At 39.1% G+C, this 19,283-nt stretch overlaps 1 long non-coding RNA gene across 1 annotated transcript in view; it reads left to right on the top strand.

Annotated features, from left to right (window-relative positions):
• Positions 1-4,087: 4,087 nt before the first annotated feature.
• The window catches only part of LOC132329347 (uncharacterized), an 84,313-nt gene continuing 69,117 nt past the window's right edge, over positions 4,088-19,283 (top strand). The window contains exon 1 of the long non-coding RNA XR_009487034.1: positions 4,088-4,161. This is a non-coding gene — a long non-coding RNA (uncharacterized LOC132329347). The remainder of the gene's footprint in view (positions 4,162-19,283) is intronic.

Genomic DNA, 19,283 nt, shown 5'->3' with positions numbered 1-19,283 from the left:
TTCTTTTGTGTCTGACTGCAACATCTACATCTTGCATAGGAAATACACATACTACTATTCCTGACATTGTCTTGTAGTGATATTTCAAACTGAAATTGTAGATTTCCATGTCTTCCTGTGATGATATTCTTCCTATTCATGCACTTAGTTCTGGTCATTATTGAATATTTGGTCAATGGAAGACCAAAATCCCTTTAAAAAGACATTAATCACATCAAAATTTGTTACCAGGCTGTTCACAACAGCTACAGGGCATGTGTATCAAATCACTGTATATTAGTAATATGTTTTCAGTATGCTTTCTTTTCCTACCTCCCTCCTACCATTGTGTATTGGGCTACAAAAACAACTGGTGTCTCTAATCTAAGTAAGAAAATGTAGTATTCATCATTTCAGGATGCCATGAGCAATGAACAGCACATTTCCTGTGGTTCTGTGATTAGTTTTTACCAAAGTGTATTACAAATGTAGCTCTAACATTGTCTCCAGTTAAAAAAAAAAAATATAGGAAAATGTATCAGGCCCTTTATTTGCCAGAATCACACTGAGTAAAAGTTTAACTATTGTGTCAAGGCTATCTTTTCAACAACACAACAGGCAAACTGAAGTGAATTAGAGAACAAAGTACAAATGTGTTTGCAACCAGCATTTCCATGAGTTAATTCACATTTTGCTGTGTACTTATAGGATGCCACTGTGACACTTGGTTGATGTATACATGCTGAGTAGGTAAGGGAGGGGGAATCATGGTGTAGCATACTTTCCTCATGGACTCATGGCCCTTTCCTCACATGTTGCAAAATCCAAACCCAGCTAATTTCTACCTGTTTTAAGCAGTGCATTTAATTAGAAATCCTAGAATTTCACTTACCTGTGAGTGAACTGCCTAGTGTGTTGGCCATTCTAACCATGGGAGTCAAGGTGGCCATCTCACAGGAGTCACCTCTGGTCAACCAGCAAAGTTGCTGTGTAGTGAAGAGACTTCAGAGACAAATCAAAGCCCTGTTAAAGTCAATGATGGTTTTGTGATAACTTCAGAATTTGTAAAAATTATTTCAATGTGTCCAAAGATCTGTTTTCTCAGGACATTATGTGCAAATGGGTCTCTTCTGCAGTGGCACTGTGACCTGGGACATGGGATGAGGGAGTTTGCAAAGGGCCAAGAGCAGATAATTGAAAACTTCCTTTCTGGACCAGAGAAACCAACAGGCATTTCTGAAAATACCAGTAAGAAGATGAATCATGTTATCCAGTATATCTTAGAACTTCTGATTACGTATTTAAGAATTTATTCCTAAATATGCCAATTCTTTTAACTAAGTGACATTGGTTTGTAGTAGTACAATCACATTTTATTATCTTGCATGGCTCTGTGGAACAAAACCCTTTAAAAACTTGTAGGACGAGCTAAATAGCATTAAATTTTTTTTTGCTATTATTATTTTAAAAGCCAGAACAATCACAGAAGAATTTTAATCTTACTAAGGAAATATATATTTAAAAATATGAATTCTTTGTTTCTGCTTGCTAAAACAGTATTAAAACAAGGTGTAAGCGTGCTTGTAGTTAACTCCAAGAGGACTTGGTGTCAGTAGAAATGTCACCCTGTCTTGTCCTCTTTAGGAAGGTGGCCTCTACCAGATGTAAGCTCAGAAATGGCAATTGCCATTCACATAAATGACTAGCAGGTTTATCCTGGCTTTCTCTGGGGCCATCCTGACTTTTGGCGAGAGGCAAAGAGCAGGACTATAAGAAAAATAGTAGTTCTCATGGGAACAGTAAAAATATGTTGGCATTGTTTAATTCTTTCATAACATGCTAAATTAATTTATTTGTTGAATCTTTTAAAGTATTATGCCATTGGGGAATGTGTTTTTCATATAGCAGTCTTACAAGTATATTAAAGTTTTAGGGAGAACAGTCACAGAGTAAACATCACTGGTTATCCATGTTGGGTAACTGGGAGACACAAGGGTTGATTTTTTGCTGCTTTATATATTGTATAGTAATCAGCATCACTGCAAAGTGGTCTTATCTGTACATTTTGCAATCTTTTTGCACAGATGTAGACAACTGTAAAATATTCAGGATCGTGGAGTAGCAGATTCATGTGGTTCATAAATTCTTGCTAAGTACCCTGTCATAATACTTATTGTTTAGTAGATGCTTTTGAGTAGGTAGATACTTTTGACAGTTCTCACATTTCATTCAAAATGTGTGGTTCACCTCTGTTTCTTCCAGGCCACTGTTAGATATACTTGGGACTAGGCCACTAATTTTTAGAGACAAATGAAATTAAATATTCAGCTACCTTATTTTCCACTTGGATTATTTTAGTAGGGGGACCTCATTATTTAAGTTGAAGGAAAATGTTTTCTTTTCAATATACCACAGGTTAAAAAGAAAAAAATCTCAATTTTTTTCCCCATTGTTCTATTGATCATTCATAAGGCAATATCTTCAAAATGCCAGTACTGCAAGAAGAACTAGCTCTACAGCTGTTTGGAGAGATACTACACCAGACCCATGTCTGCTACAAATGGTTCTCTTCTGTTTATATGGAACACTTTTTGATCTCTAAATCTGTACATGTTAAAGAGGAAAGAAACAAGCCAGGTCAGATTTTTCCAGATGGTTCACTATCTTTGCCCACTACCAGGAGCATCTTCTGTTTTCTACCATACATCCTGACAGGTATTTTGAAGAGAGAAAAAGAACAGGAACAACTGAAAGCCTTTGGAGCTGTCCAGTTTTTCCAGATACCCTCCATCTGTCCATTCATCATCTGTAGATATTTCTGTGACTTGCCATACATATCTAGACATAGAGAAAGCCAGAATATCGAACCTTTTTATGAGTACTGCAAATATCAGAGTTAACCTGTGGGTCAGAAACACTTCATTTATTTGGAAACAGGAAGAAGCTGATGCTTGGACACAGATTGGCAGGTTTCCCTTAAAGTCAATGGATCTCTGCCAATATATGCCATGCTTCTTATTTGCAAAATCCCTCTTACTGAATCTGCTGATGACCCTTTTCAGCAGGCATCATCCTTTTTATTTCTTTTTGGCATTGTCATGAATTGAATGTAGCAGTGGTGAAAGTAATAGAATAGAAGTTATATACTTTACAATGAAGGCAAATGAATCATATAAACTAATAGACTGAAATTAGAAGGATGTATTCCTTATGCAGGGTTGAATTTAACTTCTGATTTTTTTTCCCCAGACAATTAACATACATATTTTCCTCTGCCAGAGCTGATAACAAACATGTTAGCCTGCATCTAGAAATTCCTGAGTGCATTTGCCATCAGCACGAGTCCACCATGGCCAAACTTGGGTTTTTTAATTTTTCACCCAAGCTCTTTGTTACACATCCTTACTGAATCAACATCTTTCCTACTGTTCAGGCTTTCGACCTGGAAATTCATATCAAACAGAAGTTTTGTTCTAAGTCATCACTTTCAGATCTTCATGCCTTTCTTTATAGAATTATCTAAGATCAGCTATTCTCCTTTACCTGCAATCATCCACATGTCTCCTAACAAATGTGAACTCTTTTGCTTTGGTTTTGTGGTCTTTTGCATTTTCAGCTTCACGTTCAGATGTTATCTCCAAACTGGCCTTCTGTTTTGCAAGTGATTCCAATCTTCATTTCTGGTTTTTTATTTTGAGCAATTACCTTTGGGCTTTTCTTGCTACTGCTCCTAATGCTTGAAAAGAAATTCCTGTAACCAGCCACTAAACAAATATGTAGTCTTACTCTACACTCTAAAACTTTTCTTTTTAGTTTCTGGGGTGGCTAAAGGAAACCTTGGCAAAAACTAGGTTTGTAGTTCCTTACAGGCTGGACTACCTGGTGCTGTGTTGTTGCCTTTGGTATTTGTTTCTCAACTGTTCTTTGCCCATAATGTAATTTCACTGGGACAGAGTACTTATGTTTTGCTTATGTTACCACAGCACCCAGCACAAAGGAAACTTCATCCCTAAATAGTGTTGCTAATCATGAAGCAAGGTTAGATAAGCCACAGCATTTTAGGAACTGTCTAAGTGTCAGTCCTCACTGATTCTGGGCATTTGTCCTGCAGGAGACATCAGCCTAAAGAAAACTCCAGGGAGCATCTGCTGCCTCAGCTTCTATTGGAGGGATGATAGATAAGTATGTCACAGAGCACTTGTCTTATGTTGGCTATCTTCAGCACTAGGGTTTTAGGTCATATATAAAAAAAAGCTCAAAAGGACTATGGAAGCACATTGACAGAATCTCTGACAATGGAATTGTGGGTTCTCTGAGAGACAGGCATCTGAACATCTGGGAAAGAATGGTAGTGGGATTATTCACAACTTCAGGAGGAGAAATCCTGCAAAATTGTAGGTAAGTATTCAAAATATAAGAAAAATGGAGTAAAATGAGGATTAGATAATCCTTAGAGTGACTGGGGATCACTAATGTTCAGCTGATGAAAAATCTGTGCTCTAAAAATAACAAAACTAATCTCAAGATCAGGCTATGCTGTAGAGAACCCAGAAAAATGTCCCCATTTTAAAGATATGAGATGACAAATTTCATCTTCATGTTTTCTCATTCCTTGCTGTGAAACCGAACTCCAGGTCTTATTATGGGAATGTTACCTGCAGATGAACTTTGTGTTTTTGTAAATAATAGATGCTTTTATACCCAGGTTTAGTGGTTTTTTGCTACTCAGACAAATGCTCACCTGGGGATAAAACCTCTCTAATGCTAAGACCAAACTGATTCAGGAGCCTGAAATCCAAAGGCAGTACCACAAGAAATGTAGAAGTGAAATACTGAGAAGAAGAGCAATGGGCAAAGGATGCTGAGAGGAAGAAAGAAAATATAGAAGTTATAAGTTAGAAACACTGGTAAGTTGAGAAATTGGTTTCCTGAAGAAAGGGGGCTAAACAGGAACTTGAATACAGATGGCAAGATGTTACAGAAGATGGGAATGAGTAATAATGCGAGGGAGAAATGTGAAGAGTATGGTTCTTATTTCTCTTTCTAAAATGTCTATTTCTAGCCTTTCAATAGCCATGATAATGAACTTCTGTTTTGGTTAAGCTGCTGCAAGGCAACCCCTTTCACTCGTAGTAAATCCTCATCTTTAGAGGAAAATGTCACTGTTTCCACAAACAGTCATAAAGTGTGTAATCAAGTTCTCAAGCAGTAGCATACTTGAGATCATAACAACATGTATAGATCTTCAGGAACATGAATCTTAAATTCACTGCTGGTATTTTCCCATGGTCTGGAAAAAGCAGTGGCTAAAAGGAGCATTTGTTTTTCAAACTGTGGAACAAAGGGTATGACGTTGTCGAGTAAAACACATTGCTTATATTCAAGAAACTTTAAAAATACTGTAAAATACAAAAGAAAACTCCCTTTCCTCAGGTCTTGCAACGCCTTTGCATTTGTTGTGGTTTATAATAGAATCATGAAATTGTTTATGTTGGAGAAAAGTTTAGGATCATTGAGCCCAGCTGTTAACCCAGCACTGCCAAGATGTTTGTCCCTAAGTAGCACACCTACATGTCTTTTAAATACCTCCAGGGAAGGTGACTTTATTACTTCCCTGAGCTGCCTGCTTGACAACCCTTTCTGTAAAGAGATTTTTCCTAATATCCAATCTTATCGCCCACTGGTACAACTTGAGGCTGTTTCTTATTGTCTTATTGTATATCTTGTTACCTGGGAGCAGAGACCAATCCCCCACCTGGCTGCATTCTCCTTCAGGTAGTTGTAGACAGCAAAAAGGTCCCTCCTGAACCTCCTTTTCCCCACACTAAACAACCTCACATCCCTCAGCTTCTCCTTATCAGTATGTGCTCCTATCACTTGTGCTCCAGACCCTTCTCCGACTCCATTGCCATTCTCTGGACATGCTCCAGCTCCTCAATGTCTTTCTTGCAATGAGGGACCCAAAACTGAGCATGGAATTTGGGGTGTGGCCTCACCAGTGATGAGTATGGGGGGGATGGTTACTGCAGTGGTCCTGCTGGCCACACTGCTGGCCACACTGCTGGCCACACTGTTCCTCATACAGGCCTGGATGCCACTGGCCTTCTTGGACACCTGGGCACAGCTGGCTCATGTTCAGCTTCTGTCAGCCAGGACCTCCAGGTCCTTTTCTGTTGGGCCATTTTCCAGCCGCTCTGTCCCCAGCCTGCAGCACTGCCCAGGGTTGTTGTGATCCCAGTGCAGGACCCAGAATTTGGCCTTGTTGACCCTCATAACACTGACCTTGGGCCATCAATCCAGCCTGTCCAGATCCCTCTGCAAAATCCTGCCCTGCATCAGATCCCACTCCTGCTTGGTGTCATCTGCAAACTGAGGGTGCCCTTGGTCCCCCCATGGATAAGGTGATTAAAGAGTACTGGCACCAACACTGATCCCTGGGGAGCACCACTGGTGGCTGGCTGCACTGGATGTAAATCCAGTCACCACGGAGCTTTGGGCTCAGCCATACAGTCAGTTTATTACTCACTAAAGAGCATACAAGTCCAAGCCATAAGTGGGCAGTTTCTCCAGGACAATCCTGTGGGAAACAATGTCAAAGGCTTTGCAAAAGTCTGGGTAGACAACAAGCACAGCCTTCCCTCATCTACAACTGGGTCACCTTGCCATAGAAAAGATCAGGTTAGTCAAGCTTGTCAACTTAATTTCCTTTAATTTAATGCTCCTTTTATTTATTTTACTCAGTTTTTATTTGAGCAATAAATTTTTCATGGGCTTGGGAAGTAAACAAGTCTTAAACCAGCTAATTCTTTCTAAACTGTTTTTCTGAGAGTCCTGCCTTGACTTAGCATGAACAGCCCTTAGAATACAGAGGGAAACTGACACCCCTGTGGATTATCAGTTTGTGATGTAGTGAGCATCAGCTGAATTGGCCTGAATGACTTCTATGGTGGTGTTATAATTTAAACAGAAAATTGTCAAATACTTTGGAAAGAAACTCTAAGAAACTGTAAAATGCTTTATTAATGTTGTCAAAACTTAGTCACTAGGAACCATCAACATCTCAGCTTTTGCCTTGTGGTATGCTGCTTGTGAGAACAGTGCAGACTTTCTCCAGCAAGTCTGAATCACAGGCAATCACACAACATGATATGGAATTGACTGTGCCTATACTGGTCTTTGGGAGGGGTGGATGTCTTAAAGGTCCTTTGTCTCCGAAGATATTGCAGGCAGTGAGTCTGGTAAGTCCCATAACTGAAGCAGGGTACCTCTAAAGCTTTGTTTTTCATCTCCCTTTAATTTGGGGAGAACTTTGGGTTCATTGAGATAATCTGGAAATACAAGGGGGTAATCTCTCTAACCTTGGGGATGCTGACAGGTAAGACTAGATTTTCTAGCAGTGTGCAAGAAGAAAAATGGCAGAGGGAAACATCTTGCTTTCATTTTCCTCCACTTGCCAAAACCCACCACCTAAACCAAGAAATACTATACACAGACCAGGGACAACGTCACTGTTTATTTCAAACTACTGTTAAGAAGATGTTATTTATTAAAACTTCAAACAAGATTGCAAAATTATGAGCATTATAATCAGCAAAGGATGTTCTCCTTTCCCTACTATAACATAAACCACAGTATGACAAATTACCAGAAGCCTGCAGCAAGCAGAAAAACCCAAACCTTTGCTCTTTCTTCACAGAGGTTTTCAAGATAAAACACATAAATATTGAAGCTACCCAGGACAGTGGATGAAGGAGCTCACAGTGCCACTGTCAGAACCTGGCTTTCCCTTGACTAACCCCATAAATCTTTTTAAGTTGGATGCAGAGAAGACTTGTGCATGCAGAAGATTCTTTCATTTGATTTGGTGCCAGCTGATAGTGGACAAAGTACTTATATGAGACAATAATAATTTACACATTCTCCTTCATAGCAGACATAGAGCCTGTAACAGTAACCTAATTGCAAGTGTAAGGAAAGGAGGAATGAAAAAATACTCTATTTTGTACCCTCATCCTGCTTGTCTTGTACATTCATATGCATTTTGGGTAGAATTTCATCTTGGAAATTAAGCCTGTGTAAAAGGCTAGAAAAGAAACTGGTGGAGGGGTTGAGGTCCTGTAGGACTTCAGTATCAGCTTGGGAAGAGAGGTGAAATGTCATTCTCACTTAAAGCATCCTGCTGGTTAGAGCCTTTACACTTTGGTGATGAAGGGAAAATGGCATTTGGTTTAAATAGGCAGTCTCTCTGAATGCCCTTTGGTGTTAGTTTCCCTTGTTTAGTGTGTGGGTATCATACATGACAATGGGAAAGAGAGAAATACTTTAGAAAATAAACAAACAACTCCTCCCTCTCTCTCTCTCAAAAAAAAAAAAAAAAAAAAAAAGGAAAGAAAAAACAAAGAAAAATAAGAAACTGTGGTTGTAAAACCACAAAAATTGGCATTGAGGCTCCAAGGCAAGTGTAAGCCTTGGAATTTCTTTTAGCTCTTAAAAAAAATAGTCCAAACCAAAAAAACCCCAAAGCACAACAACTCTCTTTCCATGGAATCTGGCTTAATGATGCTCGCCCCCCCCACCCCCCTGCTTTCTTTTAGGAAGATTTGAAAGAATTTATTTAAAGCTTTGGCACAAGTCTTCTTTGCTGCTTTATGTTCTATAAAGCATGTTGATTTTTTTGCTGTTTGATTTTTACTTAGAATATTAAGAAATGCCAAGTCTGCTCTGTTATGGTTTTCCCGGTGATTTCCTGCATATCTCAGAGGATAGGTATTCATTTCTTTCTCAAAAGAACAGCAGGAGTGAGAATGTGGAAGAAAATCTTAATCAAAGCCTGTGTTAGTTGCTGAAAAAATAAAAAGCAATTTAAAACAAAAAGAAGAAACAAAGACTTCAGAATGGTCTCGCTTTTGAAAGAAACAAATAATTTCTTTTCAGCAGTTGTTTAGTTTTCACTCTCTTGAGTTTGCAATATGATGTGGTCAATCATGAGAGTCATTGACAGCAGAATTTCTAATACAAAGAGAGAAAAATAAGGGGAAAGAAAAACGTACGCAGAGGGCTAATATTTAGAGGAGCTGCTCTTTGTGCTTCCAGCCCTGCATGGAACACACCTGGTGACCCTTTTGCACTTCATTTCCTTGTTAGGTGAAGTATGGCTGAGAACACTTATGTTATTTTTTGTCAAAGTGCACCAAGATACAAAGAAGTAAAATTCTTCACAAGTTATTCTTTGTGTTGGAGAAGTGGTATTTGATTGTGATTTGGTGTGACACAACCCTATTAGCCCTTGTTGGCACTTGAAGTATACATATTAAACAAGTCATTATTATATATTGCATGTATTAATGGGAGAAAGCAAATCTGATTATTTAGTAGATAGTCTGGTTTGATTGTAGGGACGAAAATAAAAGAAAAATTTGATTCCTTGTATCTAGTCCCTTTGAAGCATCTGATTCTTGTAGGTTATCTAAGGGGTGGAATATAAAAAAAATGCATTTTCAGTTGCACCTCTAGGGAAGAAGACATCAATGATCAGTTTTGGAAATCTCGGCTGATAATCAGTTGTGGATGAGAGTGGGCATGGTAGGGAAATGCAGGGGAAAGTGCATTTCTGACTATTGACCATCCTGGTTTTTCAGTGTGAGCTGATGAGAATCTGCAAACATTGAATGGGGCAACAGTCACCACTGGAGGCCAAACAGCGAAATGATCCCTCATAAAATGTGATGATTCAGCTGCATGGATACTCTCTAATGACATGGGTCTTTAGTACTAGTGTCTCAAAGAGACTGATTTCAAACCAATTATTGGATAACTACCATGTAATTAATGCCTCAGGAATCCAGAATTCACTGTCTAATGTCTGAGACCAAAGGTTAATTATAAGCACAGTAGACTTTAAGGCAACTGCTGCTATATGGTTTTATGATCTTTATTAAGATTAAAAAAATAAAATCTATTTTAATTTAAAATGTCAAAAGAGATCTTGAACTCTTTCTTCCCTTGTGCCCTCATCTGAAACTGGAGTGTCCTCCATTTCATGGGCACTGATTTATGAACACAGGTGGGTTAAACTGAATGGTGATATGATAGACATTCCAGCTGACCCCTGTGCTCTATTTTTCTCATGGAATTTTTGTCTATCTGGACATTAGAAATGACTAAAGTGCGTAGGTAGTTTCTGTTGAGGAGCCAGAGGTCATTGGGGAGCAAGGGGTCAGAAATTTCCAGGTCCTTCATTGACAATTTGAGCTTCGTTGCCACTATGGGCAGTCATTGATTTAAGAACAAGGTGGGTAGAAATGAGCAGCAATAACAGAGGATTGCTGCCATCCAGCACCATCATCCAGGGATCAACAGTCTCTGACTGTCTTGTCTACATTCCCCTGGTGCCTGAGTGTTGTCCTCTGTACACACACCTTAACACAGGCAAGACAAAGCATCTCAGTATCTAAATCACATACTAAACTAAAGGGATCTAGCAATAGAGAATTCCTCTGCTTAGGTCTTCACATATTAGCATAGAATATAAAAAAGTGGATCAGTTCTGTAGGTGGATGGGAACATAATATCTGGTAACTGTAAACAGCAAATGGATATGTTTTGTATAGACTTGCTGAGATGCTCTTTTTCATTCCAAGTTGAATCATGGCAAGCCCATTAGTCCAAGTTCATGCTTTTCTCCCCTTTCCCTATGTTTCTTTGGTATACTTAACAGGGAGATCTTGACATGGTTGAGATGAATATGGTTGGGTTTTGTTGACCACTTTTTTGGGACAGGGAAGAATGTTCTGCTAGTTTCAAGAGATAAACCCAAACATGTTGAAGCAACATACTTTGGAATAAACTAGTTGAATGGTGTTTGAATGAGGTCAGAAGACATGTAAGAAGAGGTTTAAATTAAAGAGGTAGATGATATATCAGTGTGGGAAAGGCAAAGCTGGCAGGTTTGTGAATTTCAGATGGGCCTAATCTGTAAGGGGTATTCGCATGCTGGGACATTCAGACATTTCACAAAAAAGAAAAAAAATTAAAAGAGTAGCAGCTGCTGACTTATTTCTAAAGGTCACCACCAGGGGTTTCACCCAGTCTGAAGACTGAGATACTTGAGCAGTATGAGAATGCTCCAGTTGCCTTTTAAGTAATAACATGAGATCCTACATCTTCCACCAAATGAGTTATACCTGGTCTCTAGGCTGTCCTTTAGTCTTGGTTTGTGTGGCAGAGCATTCTCCATCTTACTCCATGGAGCTTTGCCACTGGGTAGGCAGTAGTCAGCTGCTCCCTCTGCATGGTTTCACTCAGGCATGTGAGTGAAGAGGGCTCAGATCACACAGAGAGATGTGTTCCTTCTCCTTGCTCCCTGCCCATACTGTGCATTTTCCATGGAGCTGCTGCTTGATAAAGTCTTTACTTTATGCCTCCTTACAAGTAAAGCTACTGATCTGTTGGGCTTCAGTTTTTGCTGTCTGTTTTGGGCCCAGAGATTCTTGACTGTGTCAGGGATTGAGCATACTTGCAAGTAGGAACATTTCTTTGGAGATGTGATTTTGAGCTCCCTTGAGCTAAGAGAAGAAATGAGATCCTTTACTGCCTGGGCAGTTGCTGGGTGATTATATGAAGACAGGAGCCCATCTGCTTTCCTAACCTGCTTTTAATAGGAAAGCATTAACCATGGATTTGTTTGTTTGTTTGGTTGTTGTTGTTGGGTTATTTTCTTCCCCCCCAGAGATAAATACGTAGCATGAGTCAAGACTTCTGGGCTCCAAAGACTCTGTAAATGAAACTGCTGCCTTGAGTGATCAGGATTTAAAGCATTGCACTCATCTAGGCCACTTCTAGGGGGTTGCCTCCTGAATATGTTGCCATCAACTGCCTGCATGGTATGCAGGCATGCTGCTGCTTTGGATTAAATTCTGAGGCATGAATTTATCCTCTGAATTGAATAGAGAGCCCAAGACTTTCCTTTTTGAATTTTCCAGGGGGATCTGGGACATACTGAAAGTTGGTGCCTAGCACTGAATAAGGACTTACTCCCTTACTGGATCTTGCCCAATTTAGCTACAATGTAAATTAACATACTTTACTTTTGAAGCATGGCTGATAATTTTATGCACATTTTTTAGAAGATCTTAGTGATCTTAGTAATCACTATGTTAGCAAGAAGTTTATTCTGTATAAGATTCCTGAAGGATTATGCTGCAGACTAAGCAGGAGAACCCCACTATACTGTAAAAATTATCATATCATGAAACATTACCATGCAAATATATAAAAGAAAAAATTCAAAGTAGAATCAACAGAGTGAAGCTGTAATTTGTGTTATTCCTGGTTTTTTTTCCTTGCCTTCCTCATAAAAACAATTATGAAAGAAGGACAAGTAACTTACCACATTCAGTGGTGTGGTCTGGGAAATCTTTATGCTAAGCATTGTAATCTCAGGAGCATGTCAGTGAATCCTCTTCACACACACATACATGCTGTCTGAATTGCTATCTGGAGATCTGTTTTATCTTGTTTTGCACCTCATATTTTCCTCCCTACCCCTAGAAAAAGCAGGTAAGTAGCAAACAGTAGTAATTCATGTACCAATGTAAATGACTTCACAGAAAGAACAGGGTAATTTTGCAGTTGTGATACCCCTAGTGGAAATAATTATCTCCAGTTTAAACACTATAAATCAGTGTTTAAGGAGGTGCATGTTAAAATAGACTTTTCTGTTTAGGGCCAAGTCTGCTTTCTCTCAGGAGTTAGTGCCTGAATGATAGCTTTTCTTGCTACTGCTTTTCTTCATTGGTCATGTATTACTTCTTCCCAGCTTGCCTCCTGCTGAAATAATTGTGGTGCTAATAACAATGTGTGGGGAAATGACCAGATGTGCTAGTTTTTTTAGACAATTATACCAGTTTTTCCAATTTTCCAGACATTTTTTCATTTCTTTATTAACTCACCGGTGCCAGGAATTGGATTTTTCCAGTACATAAATCCTAATTAGCAAGCCAGAGAATTGAGTGCTCCATTTTACTCCTGATGTGTCATTTCCCCTCTGTTCTTGGTTAATTGGCATTTTAAAAAGCCAGCTCTTGTGTTTTTAAGGGTAAAAAAAGAAATACAGGAGTATTTTGGGACAGAAATGAAAATATGGTAAAGGGACAAAAAATTAAAAGAAGCTGAAGTTGGAATCAGGGCCTTCTGGTAGCTCTGGGGTTGCAGGACATGGAGACCTGCAGAGTGCCTAAGCTGCTTGAGGTCCAGCTGTGTCTTTCTGCACTGGGGGGACTGAACCCCATCCTGCTGTGCTCATGCTGCTCTCTGCTTGCTGTGGGCATGGAGTGGTTTTATTAAATGGTGCTGGCCCTGAGGAGCATCTAGAGACTGGTTTGGTAGAGCAAAGGCAGGGTTTGGTGCGCTGCTGACGTGAGTTGCTCTTACAGGCTTTCCTTGCAGCCTCCTTTTCTCCTTACCAAGGACCAGAGATAGAATGGAGTAGGAGGAAGAGGCAGAGGCTTGTCAGGAGTGAGGGTATCCTCAGATTTTGAATCTAAGCATTCTTTCAGCCTTAGGGATGCCCTGAGCATGTGGGAGGGGTTGGTGGAGGGTTGTCAGGGCAGGAGGAGTGGTTGTGAGTCTCAAGGAGGATGAAGCACTACGTTGGGAGAAGGGAATGGTACTAAAAGGTGCTTTTCTGGATAGATAGGATCACAGGAAACAGAAGAGGTTTATGAGGTTCTAAGATTCACCTCTGAATTAGGAAGAAGGAAGTTTTTCCATTTATGAGTGAGTCAAAAAAAAGTTGTGTGTTCCTGTTGGCATTGGTACTCTGCAGTTTGAGGCTAAAAAAGATTCACTCCAAAAGACAAGATGACAAAGAGGAGGTTCTTGCCACCTTGTACTGGGCAGTTTGAATCCTGGGAGGAAAAAGGGGACATTGAGTAGAAGATGGTGCACTTTTTTAGCTTCTACCAGGGCTCTATAAAGGACAGAGGGAAGGGAAGCAAGCCTGATAAATGCAGTTCCACAACTTAGATAGCAGTTGGTAAGAAGGGAAATGGCAAAACTTTTTGTTAGCTAGGAAGGGATAACTCAGTTCCAATCTTGCCCCATCTCCACAGAGGTCTGTCCAAAACTTGAATCTTTTGAGGTTAAGAAAAGGATGATTAATTTTTTTTTTTTTTTTTTCTCTGCTAATGCATTAATTGGTTCCAGGCAGACAGGGAACAGCAGAGCCAAGATATTGCAAGCAAGGCTGCAGTCCAGGTAATTTGAGGGCTGTCAGGAGACTGAGAAGCACCAGAGGTCATAGTAAAACCTGGAGTCTTTCACTTTCCAAAATATTTCATAGGTCCAAGAGGTCTGAACAGTGTCATGTTTTTGGGATCTCAAATAGAAAGGAGGAAGGAAGGAAGGAAGGAAGGAAGGAAGGAAGGAAAGAAGGAAGGAAGGAAAGGAAGGAAGGAAGGAAGGAAGGAAGGAAGGAAGGAAGGAAGGAAGGAAGGAAGGAAGGAAGGAAGGAAGGAGGGAAGGAAGGAGGGAAGGAAGGAAGGAGGGAAGGAAGGAGGGAAGGAAGGAAGGAAGGAAGGGAGGGAGGGAGGGAGGGAAGGAAGGAAGGAGGGAAGGAGGGAGGGAAGGAGGGAGGGAAGGAGGGAAGGAAAGAGGGAAGGAAGGAAGGAAATGTCAGAGTACTTAGGAGTTATTCCAGCACTGATGTGCTGCCCTTAAAGGGAACCTCAGGAGATTGTCTCCAAACCCTGGGGAACATATTTCTGTCTCCTGGGGTCATCTTCCCAGCTGGACAAGATCAGTCCTTAGCGCTGCATACTGAGACACAGGAGTTACCTTTGCTTCTGACCCAGCTGGGTGCTTGTGTTCCTGGCTGTGGCTGCCTTTCCCCACTGGCCAAAGCCTGGGCCTGTCATTTATTTACTACTCACTTTGGTTGTTGCTGTTTTAAAATATGCCATTGCAGAATTCATGCCTAACAGGTGCTCTTCCCTTTTATCTCTCCAACTTGTTGTATTTTCCTAGTGTGAGTGCTGGGAGAAAAACAGCACAAGAACAGCCTTTGGGGGGCTGCATGGCCAAATCCTGCCCTGCCAGTCAGCAACAGCACACTAAATCACAAGGGCTTTCATATCAGGCTTTTATTTAAAGGAAGTAAAAAAGCATGCTGGTTTTAGTCATAATTATTTTTCTTTTTTATTAGCTTTTAGGGAATGAGCAACAGTTCAGTGAGTTGTGTTTGTAGCAAATACAGGTTATGAAATAAATGTATTTCATTTGCTCATTTTGCAATGAAAGATTCTCTGAATCTCTCTCCTAAATGGTTTAACTCAACATTAGAAATGATGCTGCCAAATACCGACTGATTCAATAGACGATGAGTTTCAAATTCCTCTTTTACATGGGGAATGTGATATAGAACAATGACCTCAGTTTTCAGCTGTGTCCTCAGATTAACCTCCTTTTTGGCTGTCTCTTTTTCTTTTTCAAGTTATCATAGTTTTTCAAGTCCTGAGGGTCTTATGAGGGCACTAATATTTAATAATTAGGCACTATATCTCTGAAGGTTCTTTTAGTGACATCTTTTACAACTAATGAGCATTTAATAGAATGTAATTAGAAGCTCTGATCCTTAGACCTTGACCTGTCTAGACCTTGTATACAACTAAGTGACTAGACAACCCTTAACACTCATTAGGAGTTATCTGCACCCCACTTTACAAAGCTATGTGAGGAAACTGTTTAGATTTAGCCTCAAGCCACCTGCTTCCTAATCTGTTGCTGTGCACTCAGTTGATCCTGCTGTCCTTACAGTAACTGGGAAGCAACCAATGATTTCATTTTAAAGCAAATATTCTAATTCAGGAGGCATAGGATGGAAACCCAGTTGCTGTATTTGACAGTATGAGACCTTCAGAAAGCATGTAAATAGGAGAGATTATTTTGATGTTATGGAGAAACATTTACATTTTAAAATGAAAGAGAAACATCCAAAGGTAGTTAAGGAAGTTAGCAAAAAGTGTTTTGATACAGTATATTCATCTGGAATATATTCAATATTTTTCCTTTTACAGGTAATATATTTGTCTTCATATTTCTGTAAGCCCCTTATATCTTTAAAGTAAATGAACTCTTTTTGTTACTGATTTTAAAATAAATTAATTTAAAAAATCTTTATATGCATTTATGAGAAGCAGTCTTTTTGGCATGCCACCAAGTAACACAGAGAGCAGGTTTCTTTCTTCTCCATTAATTTTTGAATCTATATGTCAAATATTCTTAAATATCTTTTACCTAGTCCATATACTTATTCTGTCTCTGTGTCCTTTTTCTCACTTTAGTTTCATTCTAATTGCATAGACTAGTTGTTGTCTGACTTTTTTACTCAGACTTTGGAGACTATTACCACTCCACATGTCTAGGGGTTTTTTGAAGATAAATGCGACAAATCATGTAACAAAGGAAAGGAAAGATACAATTCTCAGTATTTCTTTGATAAATTTTCAGTGGCTTAGGAAAAGGATCCAAATACATTCTTAATACATTTGATCTTGATCCTTTCTGGAAATGATTATATGTAACCAAATGCATCCCTATATAGAAGACAGATTTTTTTTAAAAGAAAGAGTCCAAATGATCTGGCTAATACTGATACAACATTTCAATTATTTGTCTTTTGCAAAGGGTTCTGTTTTGAGATATTAGTTGCAAATAGAGGAAATGAAGTGTTGATGTAGTAAGGAATAATTTACTGTGTCTGGAGAGTTCTAAAGCAAAACATCTGGATCAATTTGTTTACAAAGTCCCTGCAGATAAAAAGCACTATCTCTCCAAAGGATCAGTTTGTGCCCTTTCTGAAGAATCATTAAAAAAAAAAAAAAGGAAAATTTGCTATCATCATACACAGAAAGCTCTTGGGAATTTGTTAGTAGGGAATCCAAAGATGGTTTGAAATCCTGTTTCATAGGATATCAGCTAGCTGCTGAAAATGTGGTGTGGCTTTGTGATCTTAATTTAGTCTGCCCTTCCCTGTTTCTCTGCTTCCTCCACACCCTTCATCTTAAAAAATAATATATGTTAGAAGCTGAGAGTAAGTGTAGCATGTTAGAGGTATAGCAGAACTGGATGAAGAGTGAAAAATAAAACCTTTGGTTTCATATGGACATGAACATTCTCTCATAACTGAAGCTTTTTGAAGGTCCATCCATCCCTTGGTGCTATTGAATTTAGTGGGAGGTAACCCCTGACTTAGACATAAGTAGTTTGAACTTGTGCTTGAAATGTTCTTTAGCAGAGCAAAACAAGAAATTTTTTGTATTCCTGTGTCACAGCCTGGAAGAGCACACAATGCTCTTTCTTGATATTGGTCCTGCTATTGAAAGGTATTTTTGGATCCCTCTTTAACAAATGTAGGCACAGCAGTTAATATCACATTAGTGAAGTTTGCAATGACCTTATCAATAGGTTAAATGACAAGAGTAATTTATTTAGAATGTTGGCACTGTCTCCTTATGGGACTGTAGACGTTCTGCAGGGTCTTTGAAAGTCTTCTGTTTTCTTTAGTACAAGCATCAGTTTAGCTGTGTTAGCAGTTAGCTGGTGCTGGAGGTCTGTACCAAACACTCAGTATTTTCAAGGGCTGCTTCATGCACTTCCCTGACTTATGTTTTTTTTTCTTTTTTCAGATATTTACTTCATTTACAGGAATTTTCATGGAAAGTGAGGCTGAGCCATGACAGATATAGACTTAATGGATATTTTCCCCTAAGAGGACAATTTTTACAGATCTTGTATGTTACCTTGATTTTTTTCTCTTTCAAGTTTACCTTTTATGCATCCTTTTAGTTAAAACACCAATCCAAAGTACTAACACTGAAATTTAATTTTGTGTTTAGAGATTTTGCATGCTCACCTGCTTCTGCTACTTTCTTGTAAAGGTCAGAAACATGGGCCAATAATGTCTATACAGCCATCCTTTTTCAGCTCCAAAGGGCATGTCTCTCCTAGTATTACATCTTTTCTGCTGTTGAGAGAAGCAAAACCTCCATCCCTCCTGGGGGATGTTATCCCTGGAGTCTCAAGGGAATGAAGCAACTATGTAGAAGAAGAATGGCCCTGGGACAGAACACGGGTCTCATTCCATCCTAAGTTTGGTCATGAATCTGAAGGCTGTGGTTCAGACCAACTTCAGAGCCATTTAAATTCAATTTCAGCTCAGCATCGGCACCCACAAAGCCCAGCTGAGAGTCCCGTTGTTGTTGACAGTATACTGAGCTCATAAAAACAAACAGGATCATTATATAAATCAAAAGAAGATGAAAGTAGAACCCACATCTTCCAGCTTGAATACTAAAAGTCTGCCAGGAGGAATAAAAGATATTTCCTGTAAGGGTGATGAGTTGAAAACCTTTAGAGTTTTCTTATTTTACATGGTAAAAAGAAGGGGAGAATGGCCTTATTAAGCCCTATGTATATGGATGCTTTCTCATTCCAACAGGTTTATTTAATATTAGCAACCTGTCCCTACTGTTTTAATTCATTTTATGACACCAGCCCTGAGAAATGATGCTGGTTATCTCCATCTTGGGGTTCTGAAAGGATGAAGGAGAGTATTTTTGTTTCCCAAGAAAACACAGCAAAGTCGTTATACTTGCCTGGACTGGATGTCCTGCTGTTTCTAGATCATGCTGTATTTGTTTAATTCTGTGTTCCTTGCAGAAGGAGTGTGTTTTCATGCAGATGCTGTGTAATCTTTCAGTACTGTGGAGGACATTGCAAAGAGTTTTGTGCAGTGTTTGTATTTCTTGATGTGGAAAAGCAAAGTGTGTGCATATAACTGGTTAATTTTATATCTTTATTCATTTGTTGATAGCAGTTAAGCATTAGATTTTATGATCTAGCAACAGAAGGGTCTCAGAAGTCACTACATATATTTTTCATTATAAAGTGCTTTAAGCACTAGAACCAGTGTTTTAGGTTTATTTTGCAGATGTGTTTTCTTTCATAATTCATTTCAGACCAGAAAAAAAAATTAATACATTTTTTATTTTGTTGTTTAGTGAAATAATCTCATGTTCTTTTGATAATTGCTGGAGAAATTAATGGAGCTTTTGGAAAAGGTTTTATGATATGTAAGAATTTAGAGTGAGATCCAAAAAAGCACTTAGGTGCATAAAGAAAAACTTAGGCAGAATCTAGATGCCCAAATCCAAGGGAGTGACTCAAATGCTCTGTGCAGAGACCCAGAGACTGCACTGCTGAGCTTCTCATGTTGCTAAGAGCCCAAGGTTCTGCTGCTGCATGTG

Source organism: Haemorhous mexicanus, chromosome 6 (assembly GCF_027477595.1).
Source record: "Haemorhous mexicanus isolate bHaeMex1 chromosome 6, bHaeMex1.pri, whole genome shotgun sequence".
NCBI classification, from domain to species: domain Eukaryota; kingdom Metazoa; phylum Chordata; class Aves; order Passeriformes; family Fringillidae; genus Haemorhous; species Haemorhous mexicanus.
The sequence above is the reverse complement of the archived record's forward strand: the minus strand, read 5'-3'. Positions and strand labels throughout refer to the sequence as shown.